Source organism: Podarcis filfolensis, assembly GCF_964270895.1.
Source record: "Podarcis filfolensis genome assembly, chromosome: 18".
Classification (NCBI taxonomy): Eukaryota; Metazoa; Chordata; class Lepidosauria; order Squamata; family Lacertidae; genus Podarcis; species Podarcis filfolensis.
Window position 1 is genome coordinate 2,226,485 of NC_139622.1, and position 20,928 is coordinate 2,247,412.

Genomic DNA, 20,928 nt, shown 5'->3' on the forward strand with positions numbered 1-20,928 from the left:
CAGTGAAAAGAAAAGAAAAGAAAAGAAAAGAAAAGAAAAGAAAAGAAAAGAAAAGAAAAGAAAACACCCAAGTTGAGATGGAAATTCTCTGATCTGGAAGGGCGACTAGTCCGATTTGGTATACGGCAGCCAATTAGGTCCCTGTCTTCCAAAGGGAGCCTGTCTAGCAATTGCAAAATTCTCATCATCAGGACATCTCAGAAGAAATAACCAGGAGCAAAAGCTCCACTCCCATCAAGACGCAGTAGCAGCCACATCACTTTAAGAAGAAAGATTAGGTACATTCTCCCGAGGAAAGACAGGCCTATGGACCTGCTGTTAAGTCAGGATATTAAGGGAACATCCACACACAGGCACAGTCTACCTCAAAGTAGCAGCTCCCTGGGGATCAATGCCACGAGAGGCCTCACTGCCCTGTGGCCCTGACTGCATGGGCTTCCCCTCAGGGGCTGGCTGCTGCTGAAACCAAGACGAGTCCATGATTTTAATTGACTGTAATTGTTGACATGAGCCAACAGTGTGACGCGGCAGCTAAAAAAGCCAATGCAATTCTGGGCTGCATCAATAGGAGTATAGCATCTAGATCAAGGGAAGTAATAGTGCCACTGTATTCTGCTCTGGTCAGACCTCACCTGGAGTACTGTGTCCAGTTCTGGGCACCACAGTTCAAGAAGGACACTGACAAACTGGAACGTGTCCAGAGGAGGGCAACCAAAATGGTCAAAGGCCTGGAAACGATGCCTTATGAGGAACGGCTAAGGGAGCTGGGCATGTTTAGCCTGGAGAAGAGGAGGTTAAGGGGTGATATGATAGCCATGTTCAAATATATAAAAGGATGTCACAGAGAGGAGGGAGAAAGGTGGTTTTTTGCTGCTCCAGGGAAGCGGACACGGAGCAATGGATCCAAACTACAAGAAAGAAGATTCCACCTAAACATTAGGAAGAACTTCCTGACAGTAAGAGCTGTTCGACAGTGGAATTTGCTGCCAAGGAGTGTGGTGGAGTCTCCTTCTTTGGAGGTCTTTAAGCAGAGGCTTGACAACCATATGTCAGGAGTGCTCTGATGGTGTTTCCTGCTTGGCAGGGGGTTGGACTCGATGGCCCTTGTGGTCTCTTCCAACTCTATTATTCTATGATTCTATGATTCTATGATTTGATGCAGCCAAGATGGCTAAGTTGAGCCTCCAGTGTCAGAGGCAGTCCAGCACTCTCTTTTATCCCCCTCCAGGCATCATTATCATTCCCATTCCCTTCAGGGTCTTTCTCTCCACTCACTCTGTTAACATCCCACTCTGCAAAAAAGAAAAATTATCTTTCTTTCTCCAGATTGTAGGCTCCTGGAGGCAGAGGACTGCTGTTTCTCTGTTCTGCAATATGAAATGTTGTTGTTTTAATCAAGGATGTTGTGAGATGAGAAAACTTTATCCATTGCTTGCTTTTTATAGAAATACTTTAAAAAATGTAAATATAAATTAAATAATAACTGTTTTCCTTCACTCCCTTCAGGTAGAAACCTTGCAAATAAAGGTGAGGAAATATATCAGCACATGATTCTATGATTCTGTTCTAGGAGATCTGGTGTTATATGAGAGAGGGAGAAAATATTTTCTCTATCCTCTTTCTCCCTGCCTTTTATACAGATCAGTCATTTCTCATCTGAAACATGCCTTCCCTCTAATTTAAAAGCCCCAGAAATTGCCACTTTTTCTCATCGGGGAGTTGCTCCAGCTCCTCAAGGGCTGCCAGTAATGACCTCTAAATTGGGCAGCTTTAAAATGGAATGACACAAAATCACGGAATAGTTTGAACTTGCTGTTTCTTCCTCCCAGCTCTTCCTCCTTTCCTCGTGTGCCGTGTCCTTTTAAGCTGCGAGCCTGATATTTTCGCAAAAGAAATTACGCTGGTAGTTTCAGGACCGACAGAAGGAAGGGCTTCCTCACACAGTGCAAAGTAAAAACACAGAATTTGCTCCCACAAAATTTTGTGATGGCCACCGACTATAGAGGACCGTTACTATGGTGACAATTTTATCATTAGACTGTCTGCCAGTTTGCTTTTTCTTATGTTTTTCTTATGTTTTTATCACTGATGTTCTGTAATGTGTTTTTAATGTACACTGCCCTGGGATCTTCTGATCAAGGATGGTATATTAATTGAAATAATAATAATAGGTGAGACCAATTCACAGATGCCCACAAGTTGTGGTGTTATATGAATGCATGAGGAAATCTTCTCTCAATCCACTTTCTCCATTCCACACACCATTTTATACCCTCCCTTAAACTAGCCTTTTCTCTAAACTTAAGAAAGCCCCCAAACTTTGCAAGGTCCCTTCATTGGGGAGTCGCTCCGTCCCCTTGACCATTTTCCTACTTTTTTGTGGGGGTCCCTTTTCCTGCACCTAAATTTATTCTAAAGATAATGAATCCCCCCTCTCTCGCCCAACACCATTCATGCTTACACAAGCCTTTCTCTGTTCAGGCTGCCCCCCCCCGCCTGCCTTCGAAGACTTTTTCCTGAAAGTGCCCCACTTTGCAAACCGGGAGACTGTTTAGCCCCTGAACAAAGAAGTTTAAAAAAGAACTTGGACTGGCAGATCTGAACTGGACTCTCAATATCCGCCCAAGCCAGGCAAGCCCATTCAGTGCCTGGTGGAGTCAAAACTGAACAGAAATGGCCTCCGATCCAGCTGCCTCACCTTGGCACCGGGAGAGCGGGCACGGGCGGCCCTCCATTGTGGCACGGAGGAAGCTGGTGACAAAGCAAGCCTCCAAAGGACATAGGAAAATGGACCCAGCGAAATGCCAAATGACCCCCCCACTGCCTTTTCAAGTGCCAACTGAGCTATTTCCGAGTCCTTGGCAGACTCATCCCTCTCATTGGGGTCATCCCTCGCCACAGTGTGCCAAGAACATAGCGACAAAAGCGAAGGCTTCTGCAAAATGTTTGGCCCTCCCGCCGACCAGCCAGCCCCTGCCCTCTGGCAGGCTACTCCACTGCATCCTCCGCCCTCTCGGTTTTCTGTTACTTCTCCCCCACCCCAGTCTGCTGGTACTCCTTCTGCGCAGGGAAGGCTCGGGCCCATTGCCACTCACTCCGGAACATGGCAAATATTCCTTCCTCTCAGGGGGTTGGGCTGGATGACCCCTGGGGTCTTTCCAACTCTACAATTCTATCATTCTATGAAATACAGGGGGGAAGATAGACAGACAGAGAGGAGACCCTCCAATTTTCCAGGGACAGTCCCGGAATTACAGAAGCCATCCCGGTTTCTGATTTGATCCCGGAATGTCCCTGTTTCCCTTTTCCTCCATGTCTCGGAGGACAATTAAAAGTGGTTTGTGTGTAGGTGCACAAAGAGAGTCCTGTTTATACAGAAAATGAAATTCCTGCACCAAATGAAGGAAACAGTGAAGCTGGCATACGAAGCCCTTCCTATATTTTTGGAAGAAAATGTCACCAATCCACTTTAAATTCTTTACAGTGGTACCTTGGTCCTCAAACGCCTTGGCACTCAAACAACTTGGAACCCAAATACTACAAACCTGGAAGTAAGTGTTCTGTTTTGGGAACATTTTTCGGAAGCCGAATGTGCTCCATTTTGAGTGTTACGCTTCCTTTTTTGAGTGTTACACTGAGGTCTGTTTTTACTATTTATTTTGTGTTTTTGTTTTTGCAGCTCTCTCTTTTTGTTTCTGTGACCGTGTGGAACCCAGTTCAGCTACTGATTGACTGATTGTGTGACTGCAGTACATTGTTTATTATTTTCATTTTATGGATCAATGGTCTTGTTAGATAGCAAAATTCATGTTAAATTGCTGTTTTAGGGGTTGTTTTAAAAAGTCTGGAACAGATTAATCCATTTTGCATTACTTTCTATGGGAAAGCACGCCTTGGATTTGGAACGCTTTGGTTTTGGAACCAACTTCCGGAACGGATTAAGTTTGAGAACCAAGGTACCACTGTAATTGCAATGCTTCTGCAGCCAGCCATTTCCTAGGAAACGTGGGGAATGTTGATTCCTTTACTGCAAATGGAGCCTTGCCCTGTCTACTCAGAAGTAAGCCCCACTGTATTCAGTAGAGCTTACTCCCAGGTAACTTGGTCAAGACTGGGCTGCCTTACACTGTGATCCTAAGCATTTTCACTCAGAACTAAGTCCCACTGAGTTTAATAGGATTTTCTGCCTAGCATGTTTCTGATCCTTCTCAGTTTCATTATTATTATTATTATTATTATTATTATTATTATTATTATTATTTCCTGTTTTCCCCCTGACAGGGACTCAAGGCAGCTCAAATCCTATATCCTATTTCCTGCCATTTATCTGTGGAAGGTGTTGCACACAATCCCTTCCTTCACACATTTTTCCTTCACAACAACCTTGTGAGGCAGGTTCAGCGGAGAGGTTGGAGGTGGCTCAAGGTGACCAATGTTGATGTGCCCACGAGGTCTACGTGTGCAGGAGAAGCTTCCTGATGTAAAATAGGGTGTCCCACCTGAGAAATGTTGGAGGGTATGAGAAAGATAGATAGATAGATAGATAGATAGATAGATAGATAGATGATATAGATAGATAGATAGATAGATAGATAGATATAGATAGATAGATAGATAGATAGATAGATAGATAGATAGATAGATGATAGATATTGATATCTCAAGACTGGTTGGTGCATAAAAATAGAGTTATCTATACAGTGGTACCTCGGTTTTTGAACGTCTCGGAAGTCGAATGTTTCGGTTTTCAGATGCCAAAACCCCGGAAGTAAATGCTTCCGTTTTTGAGCACGCCTCGGAAGTAAAGGGCTTCTGCTGAGGTTTTTTTTTTTAAAAAAAATTCTCTATTGAATGTGCAGACCGCCCTTCGCGCATCGGTTTTCGAACGTTTCAGAACTCGAACGGTCTTCCAGAACAGATTACGTTCGCAAACTGAGGTACCACTGTATATATAAAAAGTTAAATCTTGATTTTAAAATATAAACCTGTTAACACTACAGTATGTAACACAATAGAGTTTTTTTAATAATAATGATATTTCGTAGTGATAAAAAAGCTAACCATTAGAAAATGGATTTTATACACAACCTGCTTTTTTAAAAAATGTTTTGTATGTAATTGCAATTAGGGTTTTTCTGTTCTTAAAATTGTTTTTACACATAATGCAGTTTTAAAAAAACTTATGTGTGTGTGAAATTATTGAACAGGAGTGCAGTCATTATGATTCTTAAATGAAATAAACAAACAAGGAAATCTCCTCTTGTTTTTCTTACTATAGTCCCGCTCATAGGCGGCCCATTGGAAACTTGGGTCCAGTAACTTTAATGTGTCTACTCTGAGTAAAACTTTGTTGGATACATCCCCTTTCCCACACACTGCAACTATGACTAGGACTTGGGAGAGACCCGAGTTCGAATCTGCCACTCAGCCACCAATCTCACTGGGGGAATCTTGGGGCCAGTCACTATATCTCTCAGCTTAACCTGCCTCACAAGGTTGTTGGTGGGAGAGGATAGAAAGGGCCAAGGACCTCTGGGAGAGTGCCTGCTCTGCATGCAGGAGGTCTTGGCTTCGAATCCCTGGCAGCATCTCCAGGCAAGGCTGGGAGAGAGGCCTGCCTGAAACCCTGGAGTGCTGCTGCCAGCCAGTGTGGGCAACACCAAACAGCATGTGCCAGCTTCCAGTGTTCCTAAGGATAGCTAAATAATTGAGGGGATCCATGGTCTGGAAGTGGGACGTGGGTGGCGCTGTGGGTTAAATCACAGAGCCTAGGACTCGCCGATCAGAAGGTCGGTGGTTTGAATCCCCGTGACAGGGTGAGCTCCCGTTGCTCTGTCCCTGCTCCTGCCAACCTAGCAGTTCGAAAGCACGTCAAAGTGCAAGTAGATAAATAGGTACCGCTCTGGCGGGAAGGTAAACGGCGTTTCCGTGCGCTGCTCTGGTTCACCAGAAGCGGCTTAGTCATGCTGGCCACATGACCCGGAAGCTGTACACCGGCTCCTCGGCCAGTAAAGCGAGAGAGTCGGCCACGACTGGACCTAATGGTCAGGGGTCCCTTTACCTTTACCTTATGGTCTGGAAATTAAAGCACAGTGGACAGGAAGTTTTCTGGAGAGAGTGGGCTATTATAAGAAGAAAAGGGAAAGCATCTAGTGAATGTCAACTATTAGATTTTCATACACGCAGAATGAAGGAAAGGAACTTAGCTTAAAAATGATAATTATTATCATGGACTGATAATTTGTTGATTAACCTCACTTACAGATATTGCAAATGTTAAAATATTGTACGTGCAGGAATTGGAAAGTGGATAGCTAATGGCTAAGGATAAGTTTAAAAACACACAAAAAGCCTATTGTAATATAAGGTTAATTGTAAGGAACGGAATGTGAATTAGAAATAACGAGGGAAACAATGCAGCAACAAGAGAGAACTTTGGAAGCATCAATAACGGAGTGCAGGAAATTTGGGGGGGGGGATTCGTATTAAATTTGTTTGAATGATTTGGTAAATATCTGGAAAATAAAAATAAAAATGATCTGGCAAAAAAGGGATAACTTAATAAATCCCACTAGCAGGACCCAAGTGCCACAGCAACTGGGATTCAAAGATAGACTCTACTTGGACATGGAGTTTCCACCAAGCTGACATATGAGTCATAAGGCTGTCAGAAATGTCCTGCTGACTCAGTCCAGCATCCTGTCCTCCTGGGGGCTGGCCAAGGGCCCCAATCCTAAAAGCAAGGCATGAGCAACACCCTCCTCTCTTGTGGTTTCCACCAACTGCTATTCACAGATCCTCCAAGTGTCTCCATTTTCCAGGGACAGTCCTGGATTTACAGAAGCCGCCCGGTTTCTGATTTGATCCCGGAATGTCCCGCTTTTCCTTAGGACATCCCTATTTTCATCAGAGAAACGTAGGAGGGTCTGGAGTTATGCAACCCCCGGAGCCAAGGAGATAAGTAACGAGACAACCTTTAGAAGACATCGGAAGGCAGCCAGCATCGGGAGGTTTATAATGTTTAATGTTTTATTATGTTTTTATACATGTTTGAAGAGTATTGGTTATATGTGTTGGAAGCTGCCCAGAGTGGCTGGGGCAACCCAGTCAGATGGGTGGGGTAAGACGGGGTCCCTGCCATGGGAGCATATTCACCCAGTGCTTGACCAGCTGCACTGGCTCCTGGTGGAGTACAGGGTCAGGTTCAAGGTGCTTGTCTCGACCCTTAAAGCCCTTTGTGGCTTAGGGCCCTCGTATTTACAGGACTGCCTCTCCTGGTCTTCCCTGCAGAGGACCTTAAGGTCCATGAATAATCCTAGTTTAGAGGTCCCGGGCCCTAAGGAAGTCAGACTATCCTCCACCAGGGCCAGGGCCTTCTCAGTGATGGCTCCGACCTGGTGGAATGCTCTGTCCCAGGAGACCAGGGCCCTGCAGGATTTAACTTCCTTCCACAGGCCCTATAAGACAGAGCTATTCCGCCTGGCCTATAATTTGAATTCAGCCTGATCTTCTATTACCCTTCCCTTCCCTTTTATGAAGATCACCCGCTCTGGGATCCCACAGCTAATTCTCCCCTGGCCTCCTCGCTGGCCCAAGTAGGACCAATTCAGCCAGCTAGCCCTGGGGATTATCTAACTGATTTTTGAATTTTATTGTTTTTCGTGTTTTTATACTGTATTTTATGCTGCTTTTATAATTAAGTGTTTTAAAGTGTTTTAAATTTGTTGTTAGCTGCCCTGAGCTGGGTTTTTGAACTGGGAAGGGCGGGGTATAAATAAAAAATTAATAATAATAATAATAATAATAATAATAATAATAATGGCCATTGGTGGCCCTCTCCTCCGTGTGTGTGTGTGTGTGTGTGTGTGTGTGTGTGTGTGTTGACACTATAGTTGCCCTTTTAAAAATATAAATCTAGGGCCAGAAGATTTAGCAGAGTGAGGTGAGGCCATGGAGGCTGAGGGAAGAGAGAGATGGCCCAACTAGCTGTTTTCTATTCTCAGTGAACTACACAGATCATAAAACAGCCTGTCCCCCCACAATTCAGACTCCAGACAGATCCATTGTGTTGCCACCTCTCCGACGGGCAGGTGGTCTTCTGGCTGTCAGGATTTGCGGAGAGTGGGTCCCGGGGGTTTGTGTGTGTTGGGTCTAGATCAGAGCAGCTGGAACGAAGTGTGTCTGTGGATAACGTTTTTATTCAAAAGGTCACAGGGCCTTGGAATAAAATTTGGGAAGCAACACTCTTAAAACCCACTTCGTAGGGGGAAACGCCTTGAGATTACTACACAGATGGCTTCGCACAGCTTTGCAAACCCTGGAGGTTCTTAAGGAGAGGTTGGGTACGATCTAGTGGAGATTCTTGCATTGCAGAGGGTTGGACTAGTGGACCTTGAGGACCCCTCCCAACCCCACAGTTGTATGATACTATGATTCCACTGGGACGCGGGTGGCTCTGTGGGTTAAACCACAGAGCCTAGGACTTGCTGATCAGAAGTTTGGCAGTTCGAATCCCCGCGACGGGGTGAGCTCCCGTTGCTCCCTGCTCCTGCCAACCTAGCAGTTCGAAAGCACGTCAAAGTGCAAGTAGATAAATAGGTACCATTGTGGCGGGAAGGTAAACAGTGTTTCCGTGCGCTGCTCTGGTTTGCCAGAAGCAGCTTAGTCATGCTGGCCACATGACCTGTACGCCGCCTCCCTTGGCCAATAAAGTGAGATGAGCGTCACAACACCAGAGTCGTCCACAACTGGACTTAACTGTCAGGGGTCCTTTACCTTTTATGATTCCACAGTTGATGCCATACACTTGATGCATATTCAACACGCACTTAAAGGCCATGGTGTCCCCCAAAGCAACTACAAGGGGTTGGACTAGAGGACCCTCAGGGTCACTTCCAACTCTAGTGAAAGAGGCTTTTAATTTGCAAAACAAACAAACAAACAAACAATTCTCATTTTACAGATCAGCCTGGAAGATTTTTCCTTTTCAGTTTCGTGTTGCTTTTTACAATTGACTGTTGTTCCCTTCCCGGGAATAGCTTCTGATGCTAGGATACGGAGAAGGTCTGTAATCTCCAGAAAATTAATGGCATTTGGAAGACGAGACCTTAAAGTGGAGCCTATTTTAAGATGTTCTTTCTGACTCATCGGCTTGCGCCTCTGTGTGTGTGTGTGTGGGGGGAGAGTCCTCCCTCCCACCTTCTGCCACCTGCACAAACCAGGAAATTGTTATTTAACTACCTTTGCAGATGGTCCCCAGGAAGATGATGCCCAAGTAAGATGGCGAAGCTGAAGGAGGGTTGGAGGAAGTTGTCAAATTGTTGGGACAAAACAGATCTTTAAAGGTGGGGAATCATTTTGGTCTGAGGGACGCACTCAGCGCATGAACAGAGAGGTCAAAGTCGCTGGAGCTCTAAAAGTGATTTGTTACCTTTGAACACTACGCTGGTTTCTATAAACACAGGCAGCAGCCCTCTCCACCCCCCTCCAGGCGAGTGAGAGGCGTGACCTGAAATTAAGGGCACATTCCTGCCTTTCCCGGGGTTGGGCTGGATGACCCCTGGGGTCCCTTCCAACCTTACAATTCCATGATTCTACGATTCTATGAAAAATAATAGCAGTAATAATAAATTATTACCGTATTTTTCGCTCTATAACACGCATCTGACCATAACACGCATGTAGTTTTTAGAGGAGGAAAACAAGGAAAAAATATTCTAAACGAAACAGTGGATGTATGATTTTTATGGTTCATGCTGTGGCCACAGACATGTGATCTGACAGTGAGTTTGGGGTAGCCCAATGCAAAAATCCTGAGGATCCATGTGGATCCATGCTTTGTAACGTTTTTGCGCCATTGCGGCCCCATGAAACAGTGGGTGCGTGTGTGTTTTTTGGTGCAGGCTATAGCCATGGAAATGCTATGTGATCTGATGGTGAATTTGGGGTGACCCAGTGCAAAAATCCTGAGGATCCATGTGGATCCATGCTTTGTAACCACGTTTTAAGTGGGGAGGGAAGGAAAAGAACTCAAGGGACAAGGAGCACGCGTGGGGTGTGTGGAGAAGGAGCTTTTCTGCGAGCTGAGCGGGGGGGGGGGGGAAGAGCACTGTTGCTTTAAAGGTATACTTAAGGTATTTGCCCTGTGCCTGGGTTTTTTTTCCATTTAACAGTTTGCAGCCTTTTCCTTCCGCTCCTTGTTTTGAGGCAGAATAGATTTGAGCAAGTGAGGAGGACTTGGATTGCAGGGGATTCGCCATTAGCTGTGTAAAAGCGCTCCTCCTTGCAGCCTGAATGATAAGCAGCCACCAGCAGCAATAGAATGGAGCACAAAAAAGCGGTAGGGGCACTAGGACCCAGACAATGCTCAAATCTATCCTGCCTGAAAATAAGCTGCTCCGTCCCGCGGATCAGCTGAGACGCGGGGGGGGGGGGGGATTTGCGAAGTTTCCCCCTCTCCCTCATGCCCTCCCCAGCCTTTTTTTTTACTTCCTGGTTTTCACTGCGCTGGCTCAGAGCTCGAGGTTGGTTTTATTTTGCTGCTGGTTGCTTAAATTTTATCTTTCCTGCCATCCCTCTGCAGCCTCACTGCTCTGTTTAGAGAGCGCACGGACTTTTGCTAGCTCCGTCCCTCCTCCCGTGTAAGCGGCTGCTGCCGGCTTTGCTGCCATGACTCTCCTTCCCTCCCTCCTCCCCGGCTCCAGGTCGCTTTAAAGCAAGCAAAGCGAGAGCCTCGTAGAGTGTGTAAGCGGCTCCCGCTTTGCTTGACTGATGGCAGCCATGGCTCCGATCCGTGCATTCGCTCCATAACACGCACAGGCATTTTCCCTTACTTTCTAGGAGCAAAAAAGTGCGTGTTTTGGAGCGAAATTTACGGTAGTTTTGTAACCAGGGCACTGAGTATGCTTTGATTCTATAGTAGTTTAAAAGGAAGGAAAAGTTTCCTTGTTTCAAAAGAAAGAAAGTTCTAGCTCTCAGTTTTTAAGAAGATAGGCTTGAAAGTGTCTGGGCCAAGCCAAATGATATCTTGCCAGCCAGGGAGAGCAAGATTTTGAAGCCTGGCACAAGCTCTCCTTGGTCATCCATCCCACAACTGGAATCCTAGAAATGTAGAATTGCAAGGCACCCCAAAGGTCATCCAGTCCAACCCCCTGCAGGAATAATTAGCAGTAATCTGGATAAATTAGGCACTTAAAAAAACAAACCTCCTGCAATTCTATTATTGCTGCTGCTGCTGCTGCTGCTGGTATCCATCTCTCTTGGGAGACAACGGAGGAGTGTGTCATGGGCCAGGAGTCGGCTTCACCTGCTGAGCAGCAGCCTGAAGGAGCAGAAGGTGAGGTGACTCCACCTGTTGCTCATCAGCCTTCTTGCTCCTGATGTGAACCAGCTGACTCCAGCTTTCTCAAGCAGAATTTCCAGCCTCAGTCAGCTACTGGAAACAAAAAATTGTTGTTTCTGACCAGACCTTGCTGCTTCTTGTGACCTTGGGCCCTTGGCTTTCTTGACCCCCAGTTCATCTGACTATGTGAACTGAGATACTCTGGACCTTAGGGCTGGGCCTTGCATTCGGACTTTGCCTCCAGGCAAGGACCCCCCTGAGACTTGGCTGGCTTCTCCCTCCACTGAGCTCTGCCACAGCTGGCAGCACAGGACGGCAACAGAGTGCACCTTTGGGGCTGTGGTCAAGCTGTTGGAAGGTTGCAGCGCTTGCTGTGGCCGTAGAGACCGACGCAGGAGAGACATGTTTTGTTGCAGAAGGGGCAGAGGACTGAAGACTGAACCATAGAATCCTAGAACTGTAGAGCTGGAAGGGACCCAAGGGTCATCCAGTCCATCCCCCGGCAATACAGGAACCTCAACTAAAGCATCCATGACAGATGGGACCTGGGACCTTCTACATGCCAACCAAGTGCTCTGCCACTGACCTGTAGCCCAGCTGCACTGTAGACTGCTGTCACGATCCACTGCTTTTCCAGGTAAAAACACACACACACAATTTCACAGAATTGCAGACTTAGGAGTGGGCAAGGGTGGGGCAGAGGAATGACTAATGCAACTGAGATGGCTCAGGCAGTAGAGCAGGACATTCTTAATCTCAGGGGGGGGCGCTCTCTCCTTTTCTCTCTCGTGAACTCTCCCGTACCCCCTCTTCTCTTAATCTCAGGGTCATGGGTTCAAGCCATTGGGCAAAAGATTCCTGTATTGCAGGGGGTTGGGCTAGATGACCCTCAGGACCCCTTCCAACCCTACTTCCACTGTCTCACCAGTGGTGCATGCTCTGGTTTTCTCCTGCTTGGACTACTGCCATGCACTCTACATGGGGCTGCCTTTGAAGGTGTCTCGGAAACTACAACTATTTCAGAATGAGGCAGTCAGACTGGTGATTGGGAGCGGCCACCGAGACTACATAACACCGGTCCTGAAAGACCTACATTGGCTCCCAGTATGTTTCTGAGCACCATTCAAAGTGTTCATACTAACCTTTAAAGCCCTAAACAGCCTTGGCCCTGAAACCTGAAGTAGCGTCTCCACCCCCACCATCCATCCCAGACACAGAAGTCTAGCTCTGAGGGCCTTCTGGAGGTTCCCTCACTGCGACAAGCGAAGCTACAGGGAACCAGGCAGAGGGCCTTCTTGGTGGTGGTGCCCACCCTGTGGAACACCCTTCCCTCAGATGTCAAGGAGATAAAAAACTACAATTGTACCTCGGTTTAAGAACAGCCCTATTTATGAACAATTTGGTTTATGAACTCCGCAAAACCAGAAGCTGTGTCCCAGTTTGCGAACTTTACCTTGGTCTAAGAACGGAATCCGAATGGTGGAAGGGCACTGGCGGTGGGAGGCCTCATTAGGTAAAGCGCGCCTTGGTTTAAGAACAGTTTCGGTTTAAGAACGGACTTCCGGAATGGATTAAGTTCGTAAACCGAGGTACCACTGTATGACTTTTAGAAGATGTCTTTAGGCAGCCCTGTAAGGAAGTTTTTAATGTTTGAGGTTTTATTGTGTTTTTATATCTGTTGGAAGCTGCCCAGAGTAGCTGGGGCAACCCAGTTAGATGAGTGGATTTTTATTATTATTTTTATTATTTTTATTATTATTATTATTATTATTATTATTATTATTATTATTATTATTGTACTCATGGTACCTTACAATTCTATTATTCTATTATCTAGTCCAACCCCCTGAAATGCAGGAATCTCAGCTAAAGCATCAATGATAGAAGACCATTTGAGGGACCCTGATCCGCCGTCCAACAGCTCTTACAGCCAGGATGTTCTTCCTAATAAAATTCCATCCCTGTTGAAAGCCAGCCAGAGGCGCTCAGACAAGCCCCATTCCCTGATGTTGCTGTTCCATTTTATTCATTTATATTTACCCCCAGCCTTCTAGTTCAATCCCATCCTTCTCTTTCAACAAGTAAGATTTTAACTGGCCGCCTAAGAGAAAACTCTTCCTCTACATCCCACAATAATGTGAAAGGGGTCACCTGCCCCCCCACCCCCTGCAACAATTCACAGGACCCTTTGCTGGAAGATGTAGACGTGGGGAGACATTTGCAAAAGCTGGGGTGCCCCGTCGAGTAGTGGGTGGGTTTGTACATTCGGTTTTCTAGCTTTATGACATCATATATACTCATACAGCTAGATAACCAAAGAGAAAAACCAGCCCTGTTGGGTAGGCCTTGCCCAAACAACTATGTATTTAGACCAAGGGGGAGAGGGAGAAATTCGATCTAGTTCACGCTTACATTCTGAGCTACCTGGTGCATGTTTTTGGACACAAGACGGGAGCCATTTTTCGAAACTTTGCCCCTTACCTGAATTTTGCAGTGTGTCCAGAATTTCGCAACATGGTGTGCCCAAAAATACATATATCCCTGGTGTAGTGGTTAGAGCATTGGGCAAGGACATGGGAGGCCAGCATTCGAAGCCCCACTCAGCTGTGAAGCTCACTGGGTGCGACCTTGGGGGGGGGGGCAGCCATTGCCTCTCAACCTAGTCTGCCTCGCAGAGTTGTTGTGTGAGGAGGGGGAAAGCGTGCAGCCCACCTTGAACTCCTTGAAGACAAAGCTGGGCTTTAAGTGCAGTGAAATAATAACCTGAAATATCGCAAAGGCATCCAAAAATAACCCTGCCGTCCAAACTGCCCTTGGAAGAGACACCCAAAGCGGCTTGCCCTCAAGGAATACCCCCCTTTTACACCCCCACAAATATGTGGCTTTGGAGACCTGCCGCCTCTTGCAGACTGCTCCCACTATAACAATATATATACCCCGCCAACCCCAGTCCAGGCCCAGGCATATCCCACTGAGACCCAAGTTGCACCTGCCTCTAGAGTAACCCTGTGTGCAAAAATTCTCTTCCCTCCCAAAGTTACTGGCTCTGCAGTTGCTGAGTCACGGACCCCAGGAGAAGGAAGACGTGGTCTGCGCATCTTAAAGGGACCGGCCATAATTCTCCTGCCTCCCCCTGCCTACGATGCTGATAATTATTCTGATTATTTTGTTATTATCCTCAGCCTCCACTCCAGTTCGTGTAAATCTCTGGATGCTAAAAGAAAACCAAATCATTGCACAGCTTCCCAGGATTTCAACACATTTCTCTCTCTACCTGTCTGCATGCGCCATCCCTTTGCAAATGCTTACAACCAGCACTACCAGCAAATTGCTTCGTTTGTTCCTATTTTGATCAAACCACAGTTCCTAATTTATTATTATTATTATTGGGGGGCCTTCCCCCCCTTCACCGCCCCCTACCCCACCCTTGGGTAAATGCCACCTCTGAAATTTCATTTGCAGGTTTCCAAAACCGAGTCCCTAGAAGCAAAGAGGGCTGTCCAAGGATTTCGCCCGGCGAAATCAGCATCCACAACTCGATTGGATCAGTTCATCGCCAAGTGCCTAACTCAGCTTGGCTACCCAACCCAAAGCCTGGAGGTAAGAGGAGGCAGAATTTTTATTTTTTATTTTAAGCAACAACAGCAACATGTGCACACAAAAATTAACACAGAAAACTGTTTCGCACGCTAGCAACCGGTTCATCTTGAACAGCTGATTAAGATTTGCAGGTATGGGATACTTTCAGCCCCACAAATGCATCTTTGGCCTAATTGATGCAAGACCCCCCCCCCCAACTCTTTAAGGATCTTCCCAAGTGAGTTGTTCTCAAGTTCCTTTGGGAGGAAGGAATGGATAGATGGATGGATGGATAAATATTAACAAAGCATCTCTACCAGTGTATGAAATGGCAAAATGAATCTTGGAAGAGCCCTCCAACCAGGTCAAAAGTGTTACAAGGGTGTCCTCAATTAAATTTGTAAAAGAAGAGGAGATAAAATAATCTCTTTTCTCTCTCAGGACAGGGTAGCTATTCAGCTGGCCTCACCTCTGAAGGTGAACCTACAAAATTCACAATTTCATTTCATTTCTTTTTTTATTAATCTAGATTTTCAAGATAGCCTACAAAAGAGAACCATAAAACAAACATAAAACAGATCAAAAACATCAGAAACAAAAGCAAATTGCCAGTTTTGAAAATATATATGGAAACCAGAAAACAGCTCCCTGTCAAAATTTGCACTTTTCTGAATTTTACAAGCCAGTTCTCCAGCCAAGTCATGCATATATATATATATATATATATATATATATATATGCATTATTTGACAGTAAAGTGTGGCTAAAATGCATGATATTTGCAAAAACAAGAAATTAGCGTTTTAGGAAAGATTCAGCAATGACGTTTCATGAGAACTTCCCCCCCTTAATAAAAATACAAATCACAAACTGCTGTGAAAAGGTAAAGAACTAAGCTAAAGACTGGGGAAACAAGAAAGAGTGAAATGGACAGATTTGCCTATTCCTACTAGTCCTTATTTAAAAAAAAATTAAAATTAAAATCCTACAGTTTTAACAAAAGGCAAGTCAATTATAGCCAATCCTACTCAAAAGTAGACCCATTGAAATTAGTGGCCATGACTTAGGACAATTCAAATGGTTATTTCCTCCTCCTACTTTCTATCTGGATTTGAGGCTCCAGATTTCACCCTGTGCAAAGCCTATTCCCCGAAAACGTCAAAACATTGCCCACAAGAGAGAGCCCATTTTCATTTCTGCAAAAGTTTGCTACTCACTCAGTCTCCTGCCCTGTCTCTTGCAGTCCAAAGTTGACGGCTCCGCCTAAATCACCACGTTTTGCCATTTCTGCGTTCCCAAAGTGTGTGATAAAGGGGGGTTGATGTCAAAAAGAGAGATTTCGGATGGGGAGAGAAAACTCAAAACAGACTCCCCCCCCCCGCCCTGCAAAATAAAAATCCTTTCAGCATATAAGTGTCCGGCTCCTCCAGCCTCTCCGAATGTGAGGAGTCTCCTTCTCTTCTCTAAACTTGATTGATTTTTAAAAACCGGCTCCGATGGGGCGGGAGAAAAAGATGGGAAAGGGTTGGGAGGGGGTGAACCTCTGAGAGCGACAGCATGGGAAAAAGAGGGGTGGGGGAGCAATATGGAAATGGAGGGACAATGGCCAGACAGGGGGAGAAGACGACAGCCTTTCTATGCGGGAGAGCCAGACAGGGTCAGAGGTCGTCCTCCAAAGCCACCAGATGATGCGAATGTCATTTAGGGGTGCCTATTCAGACACAGATGAACAAGTTTGCATGAGGCTGCCTCTGAGGTAGATGTCTGGTTTACATTTTTTTTTATATGCAAAACCAACAACCCTCCCTGGGCTCACACAATGCCTGACCCCCCACACGCTCCCTTTCTCAAAGTCGGGTCCCAGTTAAAAGCGGGAAACGTTTTTCCAAAGGGTTGGCTTCCAATGGGTGAAAAACGAGCCAGTTGGGTTGTTTATAATGCCCTTGCTGGATCCGGCTCAAAATATCCTGCACCCTGACTCGTGGTTTGGGGCTGAGCGTGGAAGCGGCAACCCCAGTTTGTCCCTGGCAGTGGCTGGGATTCAGAGTTGGGTGTCTTGGTTGGAAAAGGACAAAACCAACAACCTTCACAGGAGCTCACGTCATGCCCAATCCTGCCCCACTAGCCAAGAAACCTTAATTTAAAAGGTGGGCATCCAATCTGTATAACCAAAGGGGCAGAAGAATGACCCAGTTTGGCTGTCAATAATTTTTGCATATATTTGTGGTATTACTGAGCCACGTTCAAGATTCTAGCATGAACTGGCAAAATCCTGAGCAGCTTAGGTCAAGGATGCCTCTGTTGTCTCCCTTACATATCCCAGCTCCCTCAACATCGCTGGCTGTTCCCTGAGTCAACGAGGCTCATTTGACAACATCAAGGACACCAAGCCTTCACTGTCTTTGGCTTGGTCCTGTGGAACTCTCTGCCACTGGAGATTCAACGGGTGCCTTTTGTGGCAACTTTTAAATGCCTGCTGAAAACTTTTCTGCCAGGCCTACACAAGCAGTTAAGAATAGATCCTTCCGCAACTGTTAACTGAGATTTGTGTGGTTTTAAAAATGGTTATTTTATGGTTTTTATTGCTGTTATGGGCTTCTTTCAGCTGGAACTTGCCGAAACTTGGTTCTGGCGCCTCTCAGGAGGGTGCCATTGCTATTCTAAGAGAACAAGGGAGGTGCTCGTGGTGAGTTCTGGCACCTCTTTTTCTAGAGCAATAGAGTAATTTGCCTATTTTTTTCCTGATTGGATGATTGCTTTTATGAGCCCTGCAGGAAGACCTGTAGAATTTGACTTGTCCTTCCAGGCCAGCAACATGGGTATGAGATGCAAGATGCTGCAGGGGGTGGAAGTCTTGACTTGAGCTGAGTTCAAATTGTGCTCTCTCTCCCCCTCTCTCCCTCCTTCTCTGTGCCATGCCTACCTCACAGGGTGGTTTGAGGATACAATGGGGTGCAAGAGAGAACTGCCCTCAGCTTCTTAGGGAAAAGATAGGATAAAGAAACCAGTCATTTCAAACATTCACCCAAAAGGAAAGTGATGCCCAACTTGGTGATAGCAGAATAAATGATGCAAGGAGGGAACTGCAGCCCAAGATGGGGAAAGGTAGTAAGGGAACACCTAGCTACTTAAATAAATTCAGATCTCCAGGGCCTGATGAGCTGCATCCGATTTCAGAGCCTTTGTCTATGATCTCTGAGAAATTATGGAGAACAGGTGAGGTTCCTACAGACCAGAGGTGGGTAAATGTTCTCCCTGTCTTCAAAAAAGAAGACCCAGGTAATTACTGACTGGTGAGCTTGACATCAGCACCAGGGAAGGTCCTAGAACAGATCATTCAACAGTTGGTCTGTGAGCATTTAGAAGAGGATGCTGTGATTTCTAAGACACACCACAGGTTTCTCAAAAATAACTCGTGTCAGACAAACCTCGTTTCTTTTTTCCCTTTTCTTTTTTGATGGAATTAGAAACTTGGTGGATCAGGGAAATGCTGTGGACATAGTGTATCTTGATTTCAGTAAGGCTTTTGACAAAGTCCCCCATGATATTCTCACAATGAAGCTGCTAATATGTGGGTTGAATGAGGTAACTGTTATGTGGATTTGTAGCTGGTTGACTGATCAAACCCAAAAAGGACTCATTAATGGTTCCTCATCATCTTGGGAAAAAGTGACAAGTGAGTTCTGTCTTGGGCCCGCTGTTGTTCAATAGTCTTGGTTGAAGGAATTGAGGAGATGCTCATCTAATATGCAGATAATACCAAACTGGGACGGGGAGTTAGCAGCACAGAAGACAGAATCAGGAAGAACTGGGTCCAGGCTAGCAAAATGAATTTCAGTAGGGACAAATGTACTTAGGCAGGAAGAACCAGGTGCACAAATATAGGACGGGGGACACCTGGCTTACTAGCAGTCCATGTGAAAAGGATCTCGGGGTCTTGGTGGACCACAAGCTGAACATGATTCCACAGGGTGATGCAGCAGCATAAGAAGTGAATGCTGTTCTAGGCTGCATCAACAGAGCAAGGGAAGTAATGGTCCTACTCTGTTCTGCCTTGGTCACACCACGCTGGAAAACTGTGTCCAGTTCTGGGCACCACAATTTAAGAAGGATATTGATGGGCTGGAAGGTGTGCAGAGGAGGGTGACCAAGATGATCAAGGATCTGAAAACCAAGCCTGATGAGGAACAGTTGAAGGAGCCAGATATGTTTAGCCTGGAAAAGAGGAGACTGAGAGGAGATAGGATAGTCATCTTCCAGTATCTCAAGGACTGTCACATAGAAGAGGGAACAAGCTTGTTTTTTCCTGCTCTGGAAGGTAGGACTCGAACCCATGGCTTCAAGTGACAAGAAAGGAGATTCTGACTCAACATCAGGAAGACCTTTCTGAGAACTGTTCAACAGTAAACAGTCTCCCTCAGGAGGTTGTGGACTCTCCTTCCTGGGAGGTTTTTAAGCAGAGGTTGGGTGGGATGCTTGAGTTGAGATTCCTGCATTGCAGGGGGTTGGACTTGATGACCCCCAGGGTCCTTACAGCTCTACAATTGATTTTATGATTCTACTAATCTTTCTCCAAACTAAAAAGTCCCAAATGCTGCAACCTTGCTTCATAGGACACCTCCTTGATCATTTGGGTGGTTCTTTTCTAACTCCATAATATCCTTTGAGGTGAGGCAACCTAGAAGTCCTAACTTAGAGAGCCAGCTGGAAAAACAACAACCCACACTATGATCTAAAACTTAAAGTTTGCGTGTTCAGTTCAGACTTGAGGTGGGAAAGCTGACTGAGCACAGCAGGGCTTCTTTCTGTATAAACGTGGCCAGGATCCTGCTGGGTATTGGGACCAAAATGAGACTGGGAAACAAAGAAAGCAAATGGGATCCCCAAGAAACAGAGATGGTGGTGGAAGAAGAGCCTTGTCCGTGGTGCTGAAATATCCCTCCCTACTTTCTGCCAAAATCTTTTTGTTACTTCTAAATTTCAAAAGTTTACAAAGTGATAATGCTGCCATGTACACATCTGTTTCACGTTCAACTTCCCCTCCATGGTTTCCCCTTTAGTTTCTAAAGTTACTGCATATTATAAATATTCTATACATTATCTTTTCCACACTGCACTCCAACAAGTATTCAGCTGGTGTTCTTCATTCTTCATTCAAATCCTATGTTTACAATGATTCTTTAAATATTCAGCAAAAGGTTTCCACTCCTCCTTAAAGTCTGCCTCTTCTTGATCTTCAGTTTACATAGTTACCTTTGCCAATTTGGCAAGGCTTTCTGCCAAAATCTTAGGGTTAGGCCTGTTACCAGTCCTACTCATACAACTGCAAAGTTTGAGGGGACCCTGAGGATCATCCAGTCCACCCCCTGCAAGGTAGGAATAGGCAGCTGCCCCATGCAGGGATCACACCTGCAACTTTGGTGTTCCCAGCACCACGGTCTAACCAATGGAGCTATCCAGGCTGACAGTGGATCCATTGAAAAAGAATGGGCTCAAGAAACTTAAGCCCGTAAATTTAGCAGGTCCACTCAGAGTATTATGAAACTGGAGACAAACCTAAGTTCTGTGCACATTATACCCTTTTCAAGGGTCTTCAAAAACCCTTTGTGGTCTTCCTAGCCATATAGATTTTTTTTTAAAAAAACCACACCCTGTAATAAGGGGCTGTTTCTAGAATGCAACTGTTATTTAAATTTGCTCCACACATCCCTGCATGAGGAAAGCTAGCATGGAACGGGGAGACTGTCATAGCAAGTGGTTGGTGCCCAACAAAGTCATAGTCTGAGCAGACTGGCTGAAATTCACTGAGATGACTAGCGGAAGTCTCTTTAATTTCAAATAGATAACGATTTACCTCCGAGTGCCTTTATGAGCTTTTCCAGAGTCACCTGCTTTGAGGGCTCCCTGATAGTTTGTGCCCTGCAGCAGTGAGTTCCTGCAGTGATCAAAGTGTGCACCATGTCATGCAGAATCTGGCCCTGGAAATTTTATTTTTATTTGCTTTCTTT

The 20,928-nt window shown here is 45.6% G+C and overlaps 2 long non-coding RNA genes across 3 annotated transcripts in view; one reads left to right on the forward strand and one right to left on the reverse strand.

Moving 5' to 3' along the window:
• Positions 1–20,928, reverse strand: part of LOC310753613 — a 53,131-nt gene that overhangs the window by 24,438 nt on the left and 7,765 nt on the right. The window contains exon 1 of one of the 2 annotated variants that reach the window (XR_014543383.1): positions 16,138–17,417. The exons of the other annotated variant lie outside the window; for it this stretch is intronic. This is a non-coding gene — a long non-coding RNA (uncharacterized lncRNA). Of the gene's footprint in view, positions 1–16,137; positions 17,418–20,928 lie in introns of those variants that run through there. 2 annotated transcript variants of the gene reach the window in all.
• Positions 11,845–20,928, forward strand: part of LOC310753638 — a 36,603-nt gene continuing 27,519 nt past the window's right edge. Inside the window, exons 1-2 of the long non-coding RNA XR_014543411.1 lie at positions 11,845–11,978; positions 14,804–14,941. This is a non-coding gene — a long non-coding RNA (uncharacterized lncRNA). The remainder of the gene's footprint in view (positions 11,979–14,803; positions 14,942–20,928) is intronic.